At 43.3% G+C, this 19,502-nt stretch overlaps 1 pseudogene; it reads right to left on the bottom strand.

Annotated features, from left to right (window-relative positions):
- Window positions 1-18,546: 18,546 nt before the first annotated feature.
- On the bottom strand, window positions 18,547-19,288 carry LOC105857856 (lactoylglutathione lyase-like; annotated as a pseudogene).
- Window positions 19,289-19,502: the final 214 nt, after the last annotated feature.

The raw sequence follows: 19,502 nt of genomic DNA, 5'->3' as shown, positions 1-19,502 counted from the left end.
GCTGGTTTTGAACTCCTGACCTTGAGCAATCCGCCCGCCTCGGCCTCCCAGAGAGCTAGGATTACAGGCGTGAGCCACCGCGCCCGGCTGTATTCTTATAATAAAGTAAGCTAGACAAAAGAAAATGTTAAGAAAATCACAAGGAAGAGAAAATATATTTATAATGTGAAAGTTGATCATATGAATTGGCTCATTCTTGTCAAACTCAAGTAAAACAGAGTTGAGAGGCCAGGGCATAAAACATTGCCCCAAGAACGTAACTTTTTGCAAGCCTGGCTGCTGAAACTGCCTGCTGAAACCTGAAACCAGTTTTACCTAATACTTGCTGGAACAACCTCCTGCAACTCTAAGAATAGTTTTATCCATTGCCATCCCTTACCAATCAAAACTTGCCAGCTCCCCAAAGCCTTATTAGTGCCAATGAACTTTCCCAAAGAGCAATACATAACATTTTTTTTTTCTCTCTCTCTTTTATTTATTTATTTTTTTTGAGACAGAGTCTCATTCTGTTGCCGAAGCTAGAGTGCTGTGGTGTCAGCCTAGCTCACAGCAACATCAAGCTCCTGGGCTCAAGCAATCCCACTGCCTCAGCCTCCCAAGTAGCTGGGACAACAGGCATGTGCCACCATGCCCAGCTAATTTTTTCTATATATTTTTAGTTTGGCCAATTAATATCTATTTTTAGTAGAGATGGGGTCTCGCTCTTGCTCAGGCTGGTTTCAAACTCCTGAGCTCAAATGATCCTCCTGCCTCGGCCTCTCAGAGTGCTAGGATCACAGGCGTGAGCCACCACGCCGGGCCTCTCTCTTTTCAAACAAAACTCCTAACATTCTCTTTGTTCTCCAGACATACTGAAGACCACCCAGTCTGCGTGTATGCACTGAATTGCAATTCTTTATTTTATATTTGTTATATGATATATATTTTTTATATTGTTTCTCAAATAAACCATTTTGATTTCAGAGATTTGTCTCTATATTTTATTTGACTTTGACAACAGGACTGTTACTGTATTTATGGATACCATAAGTTTAGGTCATCTGCTTACAAGAAGAATCATCTGTCTGAAATGACAGGCAACTGCAGCTGCAGACCTCAATCTGTAGTACGTATCAATCAATTCTATTTTTTTCTTACACTGTCATGACTTTTCTCTGCTTCCTGGGAGCACTTTCAGCATCACTAGTAGCACTTTGTATGGGTCCCACGGTGTTATTAAAGGCTTATGGCATTGCAGTAAACATGATGAAAAATACTTGAGAACCACAAGAGATCACTTTTTACTGCCGTACACAATTTACTGGAGAAATGAACTGCTCATGTGGAGATAATTAGCATCACACAATGTTTTAAGCAGATACTTGTAACACTTGAGCTCACCATAATAACAACAGGAGGTGGCTATAAAGTGACAGTAATACAGTTTGCATTATAGTTAACTTTATGCAGTTAGGATTAAATACTGCATCTTTACATTTGTTACATTTTTCTTCACTGCCATTTATAGGCCACATATGGTCTATAAATGTTTGTGTAAGGCCAGGCGCGATGGCTCACGCCTGTAATCCTAGCACTCTGGGAGGCCGAGGCGGGAGGATCGCTCAAGGTCAGGAGTTCGAGACCAGCCTGAGCAAGAGCGAGACCCCCGTCTCTACTAAAAATAGAAAGAAATTAATTGGCCAACTAAAAATATATAGAAAAAAATTAGCTGGACACGGTGGCACATGCCTATAGTCCCAGCTACTCGGGAGGCTGAGGCAGGAGGATCGCTTGAGCCCAGGAGTTTGAGGTTGCTGTGAGCTAGCCTGACGCCATGGCACTCTAGCCCGGGCAACACAGTAAGACTCTGTCTCAAAAACAAACAAACATACAATGGAGTATTACTCAAAAAAAAAAAACAAAAAAACAAACAAACAAACAAAAAACTATGTTTGTGTAAGTTTTGATAAATTATAACTTTTAAAATAGATTTGTTTATATTTTATGGTGGTACATGATTAAATAGAGCAGTATCTACATATATTTTATGCATTCAGAACATACTTAATGTTTTCTTAATTTTTTCAATCTTTCTAGGCTACACAGTTCATCTGTGATTTTTTTCAAGTTGTCGAAAACCTCCAAAATTTTTTCCAATATATTTATTTTTAAAAATCCACATATTGGGCAGAAAAAATAAATATAAATAAGTAAAAATCCACATATAGCTGGGCTCCGTGGCTCACGCCTGTAATCCTAGCACTCTGGGAGGCTGAGGCAGGCAGATCGCTCGAGGTCAGGAGTTCGAAACCAGCATGAGCAAGACCCCATCTCTACTAAAAAAAAAAAATAGAAAGAAATTAATTGACCAACTAAAAATATATATACAAAAAATTAGCCGGGCATGGTAGTGCATGCCTGTAGTCCCAGCTACTTGGGAGGCTGAGGCAGAAGGATCGCTGGAGCCCAGGAGTTTGAGGTTGCTGTGAGCTAGGCTGACACCACAGCACTCACTCTACCCTGGGCAACCAAGTGAGACTCTGTCTCAAAAAAAAAAAAAAAAAAAAAATCCATATATAGGCCGGGCGTGGTGGCTCACGTCTGTAATCCTAGCACTCTGGGAGGCCAAGGTGGGAGGATCGCTCAAGGTCAGGAGTTCAAGACCAGCTTGAGCAAGAGTGAGATCCCATCTCTCCTAAACATAGAAAGAAATTAGCTGCACAACTTAAAATACATAGAAAAAAGTAGCTGGGCATGGTGGCACATGCCTGTAGTCCCAGCTACTCGGGAGGCTGAGGCAGAAGTATCACTTGAGCCCAGGAGTTTGAGGTTGCTGTGAGCTAGGCTGACACCACGGCACTCTAGGCCAGGCAACAGAACTAGACTCTGTCTCAAATAAATAAATAAATAAATCCACATATACGTGGACTTGTGCAGTTCAAACCCAGCTTGTTCGAAGGTCAATTATATATAGAACCACAATTGATTTTTGTGTGTTTATCTTATATCCTGTGATGTTGTTGAACAGATTACATTGATTTTCAAATATGGAAATAGCCTTACATGCTGAGAATAAATCTCTCGTGGTCATGCTGTATAATTTTTTTGGTATATTTCTGAATCTTTTTTTTTTTTTTTTTTTTTGAGACAGAATCTCACTCTGTCTCCCAGGGTAGAGTGCTGTGGTGTCAGCCTAGCTCATAGTAACCTCAAACTCGTGGGCTCAATAAATCCTTCTGCCTCAGCCTCTAGAATAGCTGTGCCACCATGCCTGGCTAATTTTTCTATTTTTAGTAGAGACAGGTCTCATTCTTTCTCAGGCTGGTCTTGAACTCCTGACCTCAAGTGATCCTCCTGCCTTGGCCTTGCAGAGTGTTAGGATTATAGGCATGAGCCACCGCTCCTGGTCTGTTGCTAATATTTTGGTAAGGATTTTTTTTTTTCTAGAGACAAAGTCTCTGGCTGTTGCCCAGGCTGGAGTGCAGTGGCTATTCACAAGCACAATCATAGCGCATTAGCTCACTACATCCTTGAACTTCTAGGCTCAAGCAACCCTCCCACCTCAGCCTCCTCAGTAACTGGGACTACAGGCATGTGCCACAGCACCCAGCTGGTAAGGATTTTACTTCTATGTTAATGAGGAATATGGGTTTGTAGTTTACTTTTTTGTACTTTTAAAAACTTTTTTTTTAAATCTGGTTTTAGTATAAGAGTAATAGTAGCTTCATAAAATGAGCTATTCTATTTCCTGAAAGAGAGTGTGTGCAATTGGCATTAATTCTTCTTTAGGTATTGGTAGAATTCTCCAATTAAACCAGATAGGCCTGTAGTTTTCTTTTTGGGGGTAGTTTTTGAATTGCAAAATCACTTTCCTTAATAATTAGTATAGGGCTAGCCAAATTTTCTATTTCTTTTTTTTTTTTTTTTTTTTTTGAAACAGAGTCTTGCTTGTTGCCCAGGCTAGAGTGAGTGCCATGGCATCAGCCTAGCTCACAGCAACCTCAAACTCCTGGGCTCAAGCGATCCTCCTGCCTCAGCCTCCCGAATAGCTGGGAATACAGGCATGCGCCACCATGCCTGGCTTTTTTCTATATATATTAGTTGGCCGATTAATTTCTTCCTATTTATAGTAGAGACAGGGTCTCACTCTTGCTCAGGCTGGTTTCAAACTCCTGACCTCAAGCAATCCACCGCCTCTGCCTCCCAGAGTGCTAGGATTACAGGCGTGAGCCACGGTGCCTGACCCTCTTTGTCAGTCTTAATAGAAGTCTGTCAATTTTATTAATCTTTTCAAATAACCTGCTTTTGTTTCATTGATTTTTCTCTCTGTTTCTACTTTTAATTCATTAGATTCCTGCTCTTTAGTATTTCCTTCTTCCTGCTTGCTTTGAATTTATTTTGCTCCTCTTTTTCTGGGTTCTTGAGGTGGGAGCTTATTCATTTGAGACTTTTATTCTTTCCTAATATAATCATTTGGTCTTGTAAGTTTTTCTTTCAGCACTGCTGAAATTTGTGGGACACAAATATGTCATAGAAGACTTCATTTTCATTCCGTTCAATGTATTTTATTATTTACTTTGAGACTTCCTCCTTGACACATGAACTCCTTAGAAGTGTGTTCAGTTTCCAAGTGTTTGGGTCTTCTCCTTTGATCTTTCTTTTCCATTATTAGATATTAGATATATATTCCATATATATCTAAATTTTTCCATGATTTCTAGTTTGATTCCATTGTGGTGAGAGAACACTGTATGATTTCAATTATTTTAAATGTGTTGAAGTTTATTATTATGGCCCAGGATATGATCTGTCTTGGTATATGTTCCATGGGTGCTCGGAAAAAAAATGTGTATTCTTCTGTTGTTGGATAGAGTGTTCTGTGAATGCCATTGCACTGTTAGTTGATGGTGGTTTTGAGTTCTTCTATATCCTTGCTGATTTCCTGTCTAGCTGTTATATTAGCCATGAAGGAGTATTCAGCTCCCCACGGGGAGTAGAGCAAGTGGTACTAGGGTTACACATCATTAGAGGTGACAATGTCTCAGTCATTGAAGAAATCGATGAGGACAATGATTCTGGGCTTGATTTGCACAATATTCCAGCAGAACCTCACAACTCTGTAGCGCACTGAGCAGCGCATTTACACATCTGTAAATCTTCCTACAGACACTGATGATTGTGAGGATGGGTGGAATTTTTATGAATGTGTAATTGTGGATTTTGACTCCACATCAATTCATTGTACTGTGTGAGTAAATTAAAATATTTCCACCTTTTATTTTTTTTATATTTTGAAGGATTTGGTACAAATTTATCGTTTCCATTTTCCAGTCTTTTGCAGTTTACTTAGAATAAAGCTAATTTAAGAGCACACAAGCTGGGCCAGGCCCGGTGGCTCACACCTGTAAGCCTAGCACTCTGGGAGGCCGAGGTGGGCGGATTGCTCACGCTTAGGAGTTCAAAACCAGCCTGAGCAAGAGTGAGATCCCCTCTCTACTAAAAATAGAAAGAAATTAATTGGACAACTAAAAATATATAGAAAAAATTAGCTAGGCATGGTGGTGCATGCCTGTAGTCCCAGCTACTCAGGAGGCTGAGGCAGCAGGATCGCTTGAGCCCAGGAGTTTGAGGTTTCTGTGAGCTAGGCTGACGCCACAGCATTCTAGCCTGGGCAACAAAGTTGATAATCTGTCTCAAAAAAAAAAAAAAGAAAGAAAGAAAGAAAAAAGTTTTTTTCCTTGGGGCCATGTGTTTTATTACAAAAAACGAATAAAATCTTCAAAACAAAAACGATCCTTTCTAATTTAATGAATATTTTGTTTTTGTTTTCTGTGCATGAGTTATATGCAATTAAATTATCCATATTAATTGTGACAGTAAGAACATCAACAAGTAAGATTTTCACAAAGTAACTGCAGGGTTTTGCCCAGGGGCCAGCCATCATTAACATGTGTGCTATAGCATAGCAGCATGGTTTGCCTGTGCACCAGGCAGCTCCCAAGGTGAAGAGACGGGAGTTACATATGCTTCATGGGGCCCTGGGCTCAAAACTAGCATGAGTTAAATACAACTCACATGGCAGTTAATGTGTTAAAGTGTTAAAAGGAAAAAACAAAAACTGTCAACGCACAATTCTATATCCAACAAAAATATCCTTCAACAATGAAGGTGAAATACTGGCATTTTCAGTTAAACAAAAGCTCACAAGACATGTCACTTGGACATCTGCTCCCCAAGAAATGCTAAAAGAAATTGTTTCCAGCGAAGAGAAATTATATTAGATGGAAACACAGATCTACAGAAAGGAATGAAAAGCATCAGAAATGATAAGTACATCGGTAAATATAAAAACTATTTTTTCTTTCCTTAATTTCTATAAAGGATAACTATTTTTAAAATAACAGGTTTATTGAGCTATAATTCACATGCCCTATAATTTCCCTATTTAAAATGTACAATTAAATGGTTTTTAATATATTCACAACCATCGTCACTTTTAGGACATTTTCATCACCCTCTGCTATGGACTGAATGGTGTCTCCCCTTAAGTTTCTGTGGTGAAGCCCTAATCCCCAGTGTAATGTCACAGTAGTCCCCCCCTTATCCACAGCTTTGCTCTCTACGGTGTCAGTTACTCACCCATGGTCAGCCATGGTCCAAAGAGATTAAGTGGAAAATTCCAGAAATAAACAGTTCATAAGTTTTAAATTGTGTGCTGTTCTCAGTAGCGTAATGAAATCTCACATCATTCTGCTTTGTCCCACCCCACACACTAATCACCCCTGTGTCCAGTGTATCCATGCTGTACACACTACCTGCCCATTAGTCACTTAGTAGTCACCTCGGTTATCAGATCAGTATTACAGTATCACGTTACTTGATAATGGCTCCAAAGTGCAAGAGTAGTGATGCTGTTTATTTTTATTATTTAATTTTGTTTTTATTCTCTTACTGTGCCTAATTTATAAATTAAGCTATCATAGGTATGCATGTATAGGAAAAACATAGTATATATACATAGGGTTTGGTACTGTCCATGGTTTCAGCCATCCACTGGGGATCTTGGAAGGTATCCCCTGCAGATAAGAGGGGACTAATATATGTGGAGGTGGATCCTTTGCCTGGTAATTAGGTTTATATGAGGTCAAAAGGGTAAAGCCCTTGGAATAGGATTAGTGCCTTATAAGAAGAGACATAGGCCAGCTGTGGTGGCTCACGTCTATAATCCCAGCACTTGGGAGACTGAGGTGGGAGGATTGCTTGAGCCCAGGAATTGGAGACCAGCCTGGGCAACATAGGGAGACTCTGTCTCTATTAAAAAAAAAAAAAATTAGCCTGCCATTGTGGCACATGCCTATAGTCCTAGCTCTTTGGGAGGCTGAGGCAGGGGGATCACTTTGAGGTTTCAGTGAGCTATGATTGCATTACTGTACTCTAGCAGCCTGAGTGACAGAGCAAGACTCTGTCTCAAAAAAAGAGTTTATTTTCACACTTTCTCTCTACCATGTAAGGACACAGCAAGAAAGTGGTTATCTGCAAGTCAGGAAGAGAGCCCTCAGCAGACCCAACCCATGCTGGTACCTTGATCTTGAATTTCCAGCCTCTGGAATTTGTGAGAAAATAAATTCCTGTTATTTAAGCCATCATCTGCGGAATTTTGTTATGGCAGCCCAAGCTAAGACACCCACTGGAAAAAAAATATCAAAACCAAGAACACGGCCGGGCGCGGTGGCTCACACCTGTAATCCTAGCATTCTGGGAGGCTGAGGAGGGTGGATTGCTCAAGGTCAGGAGTTTGAAACCAGCCTGAGCAAGAGTGAGACCCCATCTCTACTATAAATAGAAAGAAATTAATTGGCCAACTAATATATATGGAAAAAAATTAGCCAGGCGTGGTGGCGCATGCCTGTAGTCCCAGCTACTCGGGAGGCTGAGGCAGGAGGATCGCTTGAGCCCAGGAGTTTGAGGTTGCTGTGAGCTAGGCTGACGCCATGGCACTCACTGTAGCCTGGGCAACAAAGCAAGACTCTGTCTCAAAAAAAAAACCAAAAACTCAAGAACAGACCGGGCTGGTGGCTCACGCCTGTAATCCTGGCACTCTGGGAGGCAGAGGCGGGAGGATCATTTGAACTCAGTAGTTCGAGACCAGCCTGAGCAAGAGTGAGACCCTGTCTCTACTAAAAATAGAAAAAAACTAACTGGACAACAAAAAATATATAGAAAAAATTAGTTGGGCATGGTCAAGAGGCTGAGACAAGAGAATGACTTGTGCCCAGGAGTTTGAGGTTGCTGTGAGCTAGGTTGATGCCACAGCACTCTAGTGCAGGTGACAGAGCAAGACTCCATCTCAAAAAAAAAAAAAAAAAAAAAAATATATATATATATATATATACATACACACACACACATTGTTTTTAGATTCATCTGGTATGTCCAACAAGACAGACCATATTCTTGGACATAGTCTATGTTGAGGCTCGACAAGTTTCAGAAGAGTTTTAAAAACATGTAGGATGAAGCCAACATGGTCCGCCAAGGGAAATGTATAGCTTTAAGTGCCTACATTAGACAAGCAAGGGGCTGATAATAAGACATATCTTAAACTAAGAAGTTAGACAATGCATACTGAAAAAAAATAAACAAAGGGGGAAATGTTCCCACCAGGGAACACAAGAATGGTTCCATTGAACTGGAGTTGAGATTGTCACCTAGTCTTTTTAGGCTTGTTTACCACTGGCAAAAGATGGGATTGAAATATTGGCTCAGATGATTGATCCTGATTATTAAGGGGAAATAAGCAACACCTAAGTGGACATATAGGAATAACATTTTTCGGGTGTTGTGCAGGTGGGAGGGGAAGGGGATGGGTATATTCATACATAATGAGTGTGATGCGCACCAACTGGGGGATGGACATGCTTGAAGCTCTGACTCAAGGGGGAAGAGGGGAAAGGGCAATATACGTAACCTTAACATTTGTACCCCCACAATATGCTGGAATAAAAAAAAGATAAAAAATTCTACTTGCAGGAGATTATAAAAAGAAATAAATATTCAGACATCTATACAAGGATGATCATCACAGAAATCCCCGTAAAGTAGGAAATAGAATATAATTTTAAGTTCATTAATTGGAGCTAGGTTTTATCATTTATGGTATATGAAATTTTTTAAAAATCTCCTTGATAAGACATTATAATAAATGGAAAATGTCATTAAAAAAAAAGGAGAAATAGGGTTGCTGCCATACAACGGAAGCATAAAACAGCTGTCTAGATTCAGACATTGGGTGGCCGAGGAGAGAGGAGTGTAGGGAACTTGTGTCTTGGTTTGTATATCTTTGGAAAAACTTTCCTATTTGGGGGGAATATCTCACATTATGGAGCGCCGTTTTACCAAGAGAGGAGCTACAATTTGTTTTTCTTGCTGCTAGAGCTCAGGCATGTGACTGAAGTTCTCCTATTTAGAAATAACTGTGCTTAGCCTTTAATCACTCTTGTGATGTGAGAAAAAAAGAAAAAAGTAAATAATATCTTTAAAATTCATTATAAAAAAGAAAAAGAAAGAAAGAAAGAAAGAAAAAGAAAGAAAGAAAGAAAGAAAGAAAGAAAGAAAGAAAGAAAGAAAGAAAGAAAGAAAGAAAGAAAGAAAGAAAGAAAGAAAGAAAGAAAGAAAGATGCAAGGTGGCTTTCAAGCCACAACAGCCACGGGACAGTGCCTGGGGGAGGGGAGGGTGTGTATGTCAGTCACTCGGTGTATGGGGGGCGAGGGGCTAAAAAATCAGCTCCCTCTGTCTCCTTCCTGAGAAAAAGCCCTAAACCTTGGAGAACTTCCACCACTGCTACTGCGGGGGCTGGCACCTTACTCTGTGTCCTCCTGTGGCCCAGTCCAAGGGGGCTGCTAAACAGGCAGAAAGGGCCCAGGCCTGGTGGGGGTGGATTGGACCCACTCAGATTCAGCACCCTCCCTACTGTGCAGGCCTCTCTGTCCTCAGTCACCTGCAAATTTCACAAGAGAAGGGCTCTCTCGCTCTCCCACCCTCTGTCCTCCCTTGGGAAACCCTCTGCCCAGTTCCACACACGCCAGGTGGTGGCCCTGCTCCAGCCACCTCCTGTGCCGCCTCCCCCCAGTCCCCAAAGGGGTAGATGTACACACAAGGGTACACCCCATGGAGGACCCCTGGGGAAGAAGAGTTGCGGAGGCCAAATGGGGAGTGGAGGGATGGGGGAGGGGAGTGGCTGGCATTTGTCAACTTGTGTCATCCAGGCTTGCCTAAAAAATGGGACTGTGAGCCCGAGAGCGCCATGGATGTCAAGGGTACCTTCTGTGGGATGTCTCTTTTTCACCACGACGTAACACCAAAGCAAAGCCCGTCCCGCTTGGTCAGAGAGGGTTGTAGGCCATTTAGAAAAGCCATGATGTGGCCATTCGGACTACTTCCTGCCTCCCGGGGAATCAAAAATTAGAAAGTAGCTTCTGTATTAACAGACAAAAGGCAGGGAGAATTTGAGCCTTTCAAAGCCTGCCCTGCCTGCGTCTCAGCACAGCAATGACACTCCGAGTTCTGTGACATTTCTTCACTCAGCTGATGTCTTCAGCCATCTGATGGGATGCCCCTGCCGGGTGGCCACTCACTCACCCCTTCAGTCCAACCCCTGTACCAGGAAGTGTTCTCTCCTTCCTAACCACTGCGGGGGGCCTGGGAGGTGACAGGTTGGGGAGGGGATGAGAAACAAGGGGAGGGGGGAAATGGGGCAGACACACACATCGAGCTTCCTGGCCAGTAAAGACAAAAACAAAATAGAAATAATTGTGCAAGACTTTAAAAAGAGAGAGCAGCATGAAGAAGTAGGGACCATGTGTTGTCCATCTTTCAGTAACTGTGGCAAGCACTTGGCTTCTGTGATGGTTAATTTTATGTGTTAAGTTGACTGGGCTAAGGACTGCCCAGATAGCTAGTAAAACATTATTTCTGGATGTGTCTGTGATGGTGTTTCTGGGAGATACTAGCGTTTGACTCAGTAGACCGAGTAAAGGTCGGCCTTCACTAATGTGGGTGGGTGTCATCCAATCCACTGAGGGTCCAAATACAACGAAAAGGCAGAGGAAGAGTGTAGTGAAAAAAACTAGACTGTACTTTTCCTGTGCTCTACTCTCACTCAATACAATAATCCTGACACCAGATGTGTGAGGGTATCTCCCCACACAGCAACCAATGCTGATACCAGTGCTCCAGCAGAAACCAGCTGAGAGTCCTATAATTCAATTTACTTCTGATACTATCTGCCTGGAGACAGCAACAGATCCCATAGGACAAGGGCTCAGTCACACAAGACTGGCCCCCACCTGCCAGTTGCAAGTATACGTTGTCACCTATACTTCTTCTTCTTTTTTTTTTTTTTTTTTTTTTTGAGAGCCGGGGCTTGTCGTGGCATCATTATAGCTCACAGCAACCTCAAACTCCTGGGCTCAAGCTCCTCCTCCTGCCTCAGCCTCCCAAGTAGCTGGGACTACAGGTGTGTGCCACCACTCCCAGCTAATTTTTTCTTTTTCTTTCTTTTTGAGACAGAGTCTCGCTTTGTTGCCCAGGCTACAGTGAGTGCCATGGCATCAGCCTAGCTCACAGCAACCTCAATCTCCTGGGCTCGAGCAATCCTGCTGCCTCAGCCTCCTGAGTAGCTGAGACTACAGGCATGAGCACCATGCCCGGCTAATTTTTTTCTCTATATATTAGTTGGCCAATTGATTTCTTTGTATTTATAGTAGAGATGGGGTCTTGTTCTTGCTCAGGCTGGTTTCGAACTCCTGACCTCGAGCAATCCGCCCGCCTTGGCTTCCCAGAGTGCTAGGGTTACAGGCATGAGCCACCGCGCCCGGCCTAAATTTTTCTATTTTTAGCACAGACAGGATCTCACTCTGGCTCAAGCTGATCTGAAACTCCTGACTTCAATCGATCCTCCCGCCTCAGCCTCCCAACATGCTGGGATTACAGGCGTGAGCCACCACACCCGGCCTGTCCCCTGACTGATCTGATACCCTCCTCATGTTCAATTAATCTGCCAGGACAGCTCACAGAACTCAGGGGAAAACTTTACTTATGTTTACCCATTTATTTTATTATTTTATTTTTTTAGTGGTCCTCATGCCTGGACACCCATGTATGATACAGGATATTGCTAAGGATACAGAGGGAGGAGATGCACAGGGCAGGGCACGTGGGAAGGGGCACAGAGCTTCCATGCCCTCTCTGGGTACATCTCCCTCTAGGAACCTCCACGTGTTCAGCTGTCTGGAAGCTCTCCAAACCCAGTCCTGTTGTGTTTACATGGAAGCTTCTTCCTTATGTGGACATAATTGATTGCATCATTGGCCATTTGTGATCAGTCCATCTCCCCTCCCTGGAGAGTGGGGAGGGGGAGGGCTGAAAGTCTCAATCCTCCCATCCTGCACTTGGTGACCTGCACCCATCCTGAAGCTACCTAGGAGTCACCAGCACTTCATTAGCATCCAAAAGACACTCTTATCACCCTAGAAATTCCAAGGGTTTTAGAAGCCATGAGTCAGGAAATGGGGACAAAGACCAGATATATATATATTTCACAATATCGCAAAGGGCAAATTCTCTTTCTGTCTCCTTGAGCTGGGACATCCATCTTCTCCTGTCCTGGGACATGAGAGTTCCTGGTTCTCAGTCCTGCCAGACTCTGGGACTTAACACCAGCACTCCACCCCTCTCAGGCCTTCCTAGGAGGACTGGGGGTTACACCATCAGTTCTCCCAAGTCTTCAGGCTCAGACTGGATTACACCACCAGTTTTCCTGGTTCTTTGGCTTGCAGACAGTAGGTGGTGGGACCTCCTAGACTCCAGAATTGCATGAGCCAATTCCCATCATAAATCCCTATACATATATGCATGTGTGTATATATTGATATATGTGTGTTTAGATATATAGGTGTATATATTCTGTGTCTCTCGATAATCCTGGCTAATGTAATATCTCAGGGGTAGCCATAAAGGAGATTCTGGTACCTAACGCTCAGTGTTATTTGTGTAGACTATGATGTCTGGGCTCAGAAATGGTAGCAGGGAAGTCTTTGCTAGAGAAGTCTTGTGGTCTGGTCTAAGTATTATTAATAGTAGCAGAATACCTAAGCCTGAACTGTCTGGCTTTCCCAGGGAATATTCAAAAGCCTCAATGAATTATTTTCTGCTAAAACTAGCTAAAGTGAGATCTGTTATTTGCAATTAATAACCTTAACTGATATACACGCCAAGTTTTGGGGGCCTTTTTTTTTTGAGACAGGGTCACTCTGTCACTCAGGCTAGAGTGCCGTGGCATTAGCCTAGTTCACAGCAACCTCAAACTCCTGGGCTCAAGCGATCCTCTTGCCTCAGCCTCTTGAGTACCTGGGACTACAGGCACACGCCTTGACACCTGGCTAATTTTTCTATTTTTATAGAGACAGGTTCTTGCTCTTGCTCAGGGTGGTCTCAAACTCCTGACCTCAAGTGATCCTCCCTCATCGGCCTCCCAGAGTGCTAGGATTACAGGCATGAGTCACCCTGCCCAGCTTCATTCAGAGTTTTTGTTGTTCTTTTTAATTTACAAAAATAGTATCATTTTGCTTTGTTCATGTAACAGTATATTGTGAAGATTTTTCTAGGTCCATTTATATAGGCCATTCTTCTTAATGGCTACATAGTATTTCATTGTATGGATACTTCATAATTTATATATGTAATCATAACTATTTTTTTCTTTTTGTTTGTTTTGATAGATTTAGGGGGTAAATTGTAATCAAAATGAAGTTTCAATGAATATCCCTGTACAAAAAATGTTTGGACATTTAAATAAGTCTGTAGGATAGTTTTCCTAGAAGAAAAAATTTTGAATCAAAGGGATTTGCATTTAAAATTGGGATAGTTACTGCTATGTGCTTCCAGAAAAGTTGTACAAATTTATACTTCCACCCACAAGTTAGCCCATTTTCCTCTATGCTCACCAATTCTTTAAGATTTTTTCCAATTTGCCAGATGCAATGGCTGACGTCTGTAGTCCCAGCACTTTGGGAGGCTGAGGTGGGAGGATTGCTGGAGCCCAGGAGTTCAAGATCAGCCTGGAAAGCATAGCGAGACCTTATCTCTACGCAAAATATAAAAATTACTTGGGCATGGTACTGCGCTCTTGTAGTCCCAGCTACTTGGAAGGCTGAGGCAGGAGGATCACTTGAGCCCAGGAGTTGGAGGCTGCAGTGAGCTATGATTGTGCCACTGCACTCCAGCTTGGACGATAGAGCCAGACCCCATTTCTACAAAATTTTTTTTAAGACAGATTTTTTTCCAATTTGATAGGCATATAAATAATGCTTTATTTGACTCTTGCTGAAATTCAGCAGTTTTTTGTGCTTATTGGTCATTTGATTTCTTCTGCAGATTGCTTGTTCAAATTCTTTTTTATTTCTATTGGACTTTTAGGCATTTCCTTAATGATTTGTGGGAATTGTTAGTATTTTATTTTATTTTATTTATTTTTGAGACAGAGTCTCACTTTGTTGCCCAGGCTAGAGTGAGTGCCTAGCTCACAGCAACCTCAAACTCCTGGGCTCAAGCAATACTGCTGCCTAAGCCTCCCGAATAGCTGGGACTACAGCACCACCATGCCCAGCTAATTTTTTCTCTATGTATTAGCTGGCCAATTAATTTCTTTCTATTTATAGTAGAGACGGGGTCTCGCTCTTGCTCAGGCTGGTTTCGAACTCCTGACCTTGAGCAATCCGCCCGCCTCGGCCTCCCAGAGTGCTAGAATTACAGGCGTGAGCCACCTCGACCGGCCTGTTAGTATTTTATATATAGCAATCCGTGTTTGTGAATACAGTTTCCATATATTTTTCTCCCCAGCCATTGTCTCAACTTTGTTTATAGAGTCTTTAGCCTTAGAGAAATTCTAAATATTTCTTATGTACAGATTTTGCATTTCAGTTTGTTTACTTCTTTGTTTCAAAAAGGACTTGGAGGGCTTATGAGAATATATGTCATAGGCTAAAAATCGAGAATAAGATCAGGCAAAGGCAGATTAAAGGTGGAATATAAAGATGTGACCTGGCAGCACAGAGGCTCACACCTGTACCTGTAATCCCAGCACTTTGGGTTTGAGGCCAAGAAGGTGGGAGGATGGCTAGAGGCCAGGAGTTCAAGTTTACAGCAAGCTCCGATTTCGCCACTGCACTCCAGCCTGGGCAACAAAGCGATGTGACCCCCAAGACAATTTAGTGGCTGCAAACGCCTCCAGTCGAGGCAGCACAACAAGTTCATGTGTGATCAGGAGATAGGGACGCCTTGGTTTGGGGAGCCCTGGTTAGTCTCGACTCCAAGGTACTCTCTGGCGGGTTAGGTGGAGAAGTCGCCCTGGCTGAACTGCCCAAACCCCCTCTGCAACACCCACACCCCACCCAACGGCTGCACCTGGGTGGGGAATCCTGCGACACTATCCTATCTCCTGACCCACCCTGTGTCACTGCAGCAGGCTCTGGCACACGTCCAAGACACGTGTTGGAAGGAAGCACAACACGGGTACTCCGTCCTGGAGGGAATGATGGCTGAGGGCCAGCCCAGCCCAGTGACAGCCAGCTGACTTGGCAAGCTTGGCCCTTCCTGCCCAGATGAACCGGAAGATTCCAGGGAGCCATCACGGGCCCCGACACCAGGGCTAGTTTAAGGCCTTCCTAGGGCCAAGCCCTTTTACTCTGACAGCCCCACTTGACATCCCCTATTAAGTATGATGCCCAACCCACAATAACATTTTTTTTTTTTTTGAGACAGGGTCTCACTGTGTTGCCCAGGCCAGAGTGAGTGCCGTGGCGTCATCCTAGCTCACAGCAACTGCAAACTCCTGGGCTCAAGCAATCCTCCTGCCTCAGCCTCCCAAGTAGCTGAGACTACAGGCATGCAGCACCATGTCCAGCTAATTTTTTCTATATATTTTTAGTTGACCAATTAATTTCTTTCCATTTTCATAGAGACGGGGGTGGAGGGGGGGGGTCTCACTCTTGCTCAGGCTGGTTTCGAACTCCTGACCTTGAGCAATCCACCCGCCTCGGCCTCCCAGAGTGCTAGGATTACAGGTGTGAGCCACCGCACACGGCCTGCAGGTAGAATCTTAACAACCCAAGAGGCTCTTGATGGGTTTGGCAAGGCAGCGACTGGGGGAATCCTGATTTGAATGAAGTATTTCTTTGATTGGCAAGGCTGGGTTAGGGTTAAGTGTTGTTAAGTACCCTATGACCCACTAAATGTGGATCCTAGCACTTAGCATCGTCTTTAACTGCATATATATTTATGTCATTATTTAATAGTATATCTCTCTCACCAAACAGTAAACTCCTTGGAGACAAGGGATGGGTTTGTTTCCACTGCCCAGCATAGAACCTGACACATAGTAAATGCTCAATAAATGTTTGTTGAGCAAATGAAAGTTGAATTGATGTATTCTGCCCACCTGAGATTTTGCTAGACTTTCATTCAGTGTTAAGGCCCAACTAGCACCAGGAACACACCTGTAATTAACCAAAGTTAGGTTTATTAACTTGCTGCAGCAAAGGAAGCACACACCACGGGGGACTGTGGGACATCTTAGTAAGAGACGGTGAGGACGGGCTTGTTTGGGATGGGGTTTGGAATTGTGCCGGGTGGTTTTGGAGAGTCATTAAGGAAGAAAGTTTGTTCATGGGTTGAGTACCGTCAGGAAGCAGGTACAATTTGATGATCAGGCATCTTAATAATTTCTATCTAGGAGGCAGGAGGGCCAAAGCAGGGCTTTGGAGCTGTCATTGGTAAAGAAACAGTGGCCACTCCGGTTAGCTGAGGAAGAAGTATGCTGGGCTATTTGAGTGGCATAGTGTCCTTGTTTTTGTCCTGTTCTGTCATGGTCACAGAGCAACCTCATCTGATGCTGATACATCTGATGCTGATACTCATTTTGAATAGACAATCTGTTGTGTTCAGTGGAAACATGACAGTCTAGCTGTTGGCTGCCAGGTCAGTAGGGTGACCAACTATCCCAGTTTGCCTAAGACTGAGGACTTACCCAGGAGGTAGGAGTTGCAATACTAAAACTGGAAGAGTCCTGGTTGGTTAATCTATAGTCCAGCTACAGGCTGTCAGGACTTTTTTTTCTCTCATTAGGTACAATAGTATTTCAAAGAGAACTTGTCAAATCCTCGCCTGGTCTCTGGAATGTACAGTTTTCACGTAGATATGAGCATTCTAACATGCACATGCATGCATCCACCACACACACTGACATTAATAAATGCATTCGCATGAAAACACATATGACAAACAAATACGTATGCACTACACTCACTATTCATCCATATATATCAATCACAAATCTCACACACATATATTAATAAATACATATATCTAGGCCAGGCGTGGTGACTCACGCCTGTAACCCTAGCACTCTGGGAGGCCGAGGCGGGAGGATCGCTTGAGGTCCAGGAGTTCGAGACCAGCCTGAGCAAGAGTGAGACCCCACCTCTACTAAAAAAATAGAAAGAAATTAGCTGGACAACTAAAAAATATATATATATATATTAGCCGCGCATGGAGGCGCATGCCTGCAGTCCCAGCTACTCAGGAGGCTGAGGCAGAAGGATTACTTGAGCCCAGGAGTTTGAGGTTGCTGTGAGCTAGGCTGACACCACAGCACTCACTCTAGCCTGGGCAACAAAGCGAGACTCTGTCTCAAATAAATAAATAAATAAATCTAAAGACTCATACAATTATACACACATTGAAAAATAAGCATATGTATTTAGGCCATTGGACAGATGGGGAAGTTGTCCCAGGTAGTAAACACAGGACACGTGAGTGGCATTTTTTTTTCAGACTCGAAGATAGAAGGTGGCAAATAAATAGAGCCTCTGCAGGGAACTGTTCTAATTATTAACTAAAAAGTAAAGTTATACAACTATATTCAAGGACATAAGATAAAGCATTACTTTAAAACCAGAATGACTGGCCGAGAGCGATGGCTCACGCCTGTAATCCTAGCACTCTGGGAGGCCGAGGTGGGAGAATCGCTCAAGGTCAGGAGTTCAAAACCAGCCTGAGCAAGAGCGAGACCCCCGTCTCTACGAAAATAGAAAGAAATTAATCGGACAACTAAAAATATATAGAAACAATTAGCCGGGCATGGTGGCGCATGCCTGTAGTCCCAGTTACTCGGGAGACTGAGGCAGGAGGATTGCCTGAGCCCAGGAGTTTGAGGTTGCTGTGAGCTACACTGACGCCATGGCACTCACGCTAGTCCGGGCAACAGAGTGAGACTCTGTCTCAAAAATAAATAAATAAAAATAAAATAAAATAATAAAACCAGAATGACTGAACAGTTAGGTGAAAAAAACCTAGCTGCCACAGGAAAGGGAAATGGATTTAAGAATAATTTGAATTACAGCACTGACCCATCAGTCCTAGAAGCTTCTGCTGTCTGAATATCTTGAACCACATTGTTTCCTTTTTCGTCTCTGTCTTCACTGAAATCTCAAAGGAGCATTTTCACAACATTAAATAATAGTAGGCATTTTGTTGGGATTCAAAATTTCCATCCAGTAGCCCCCAGGATCTTGAATAAATGCCAGGCCTTTCATTTTACCATCCACAGGCATACCAGGCGCATGCCTGTAGCTGGGACTACAGGCATGTGCCACCATGCCCTGCTAATTTTTCTATATATATTAGTTGGCCAATTAATTTCTTTCTATTTTTTAGTAGAGACAGGGTCTCGCTGTTGCTCAGGCTGGTTTCGAATTCCTGACCTCAAGCAATCGGCCCGCCTCGGCCTCCCAGAGAGCTAGGATTACAGGCGTGAGCCACCGCGCCCAGCCTACAATTTCTTCACAAATTTCACTCCCAGTTCTTTGAATATTTTACAAGCTCCGTGTACACCAGGAACAGCCATTCCAATGTGACCCAACCCTCGGGGCTCTGAGTTGCCACTCTGGTGACTCAGGTGTGTCAGCTCAAGTGTAGCTTTTCTGGAGAATACTCATGCTACTTTTTCATCTTTATCTTTGGGCATGTCATTTTTGTCCTCGTAAGCCAAGAAATAAGAGGGAAAATCTGATTTTTGGAGTAGCGCCATTCCAAGGACTCTAGTGTAACGATCCAATGACGTCTCAGGATCCTGAATTCGTAGCGTGGTCTGTGGTCTGCTGCAATAGAAAATCCTTTGTGCCGGGGTCCGAGTCCGAGGGTGGCGGCCTCGTCCGTGAGGCGGCTGGATGCGGGCTGCGGTTCTGCCATTGCAGCACTGCTGTATCACGGACAACGGGACCCAGGAATCGACCAGTCAGCCACATTCCTGTTGCTGGGATTTGAAAGGGAAGTCGAGGCAGATGAGGGAGGAAGGACTTTGCATAGCAAATAACAAAGATGTTGTGATGTCATGGAAAGAGCCCTGGGTTTGGAATGGATGACCCCAAGATTAAATCACAGTTCTGCCGTTTATTAGCTGTGTGAC

This window comes from Microcebus murinus, chromosome 18 (assembly GCF_040939455.1).
Source record: "Microcebus murinus isolate Inina chromosome 18, M.murinus_Inina_mat1.0, whole genome shotgun sequence".
Lineage (NCBI taxonomy): Eukaryota > Metazoa > Chordata > Mammalia > Primates > Cheirogaleidae > Microcebus > Microcebus murinus.
This window is presented reverse-complemented; position numbering and strand designations above follow the sequence as displayed.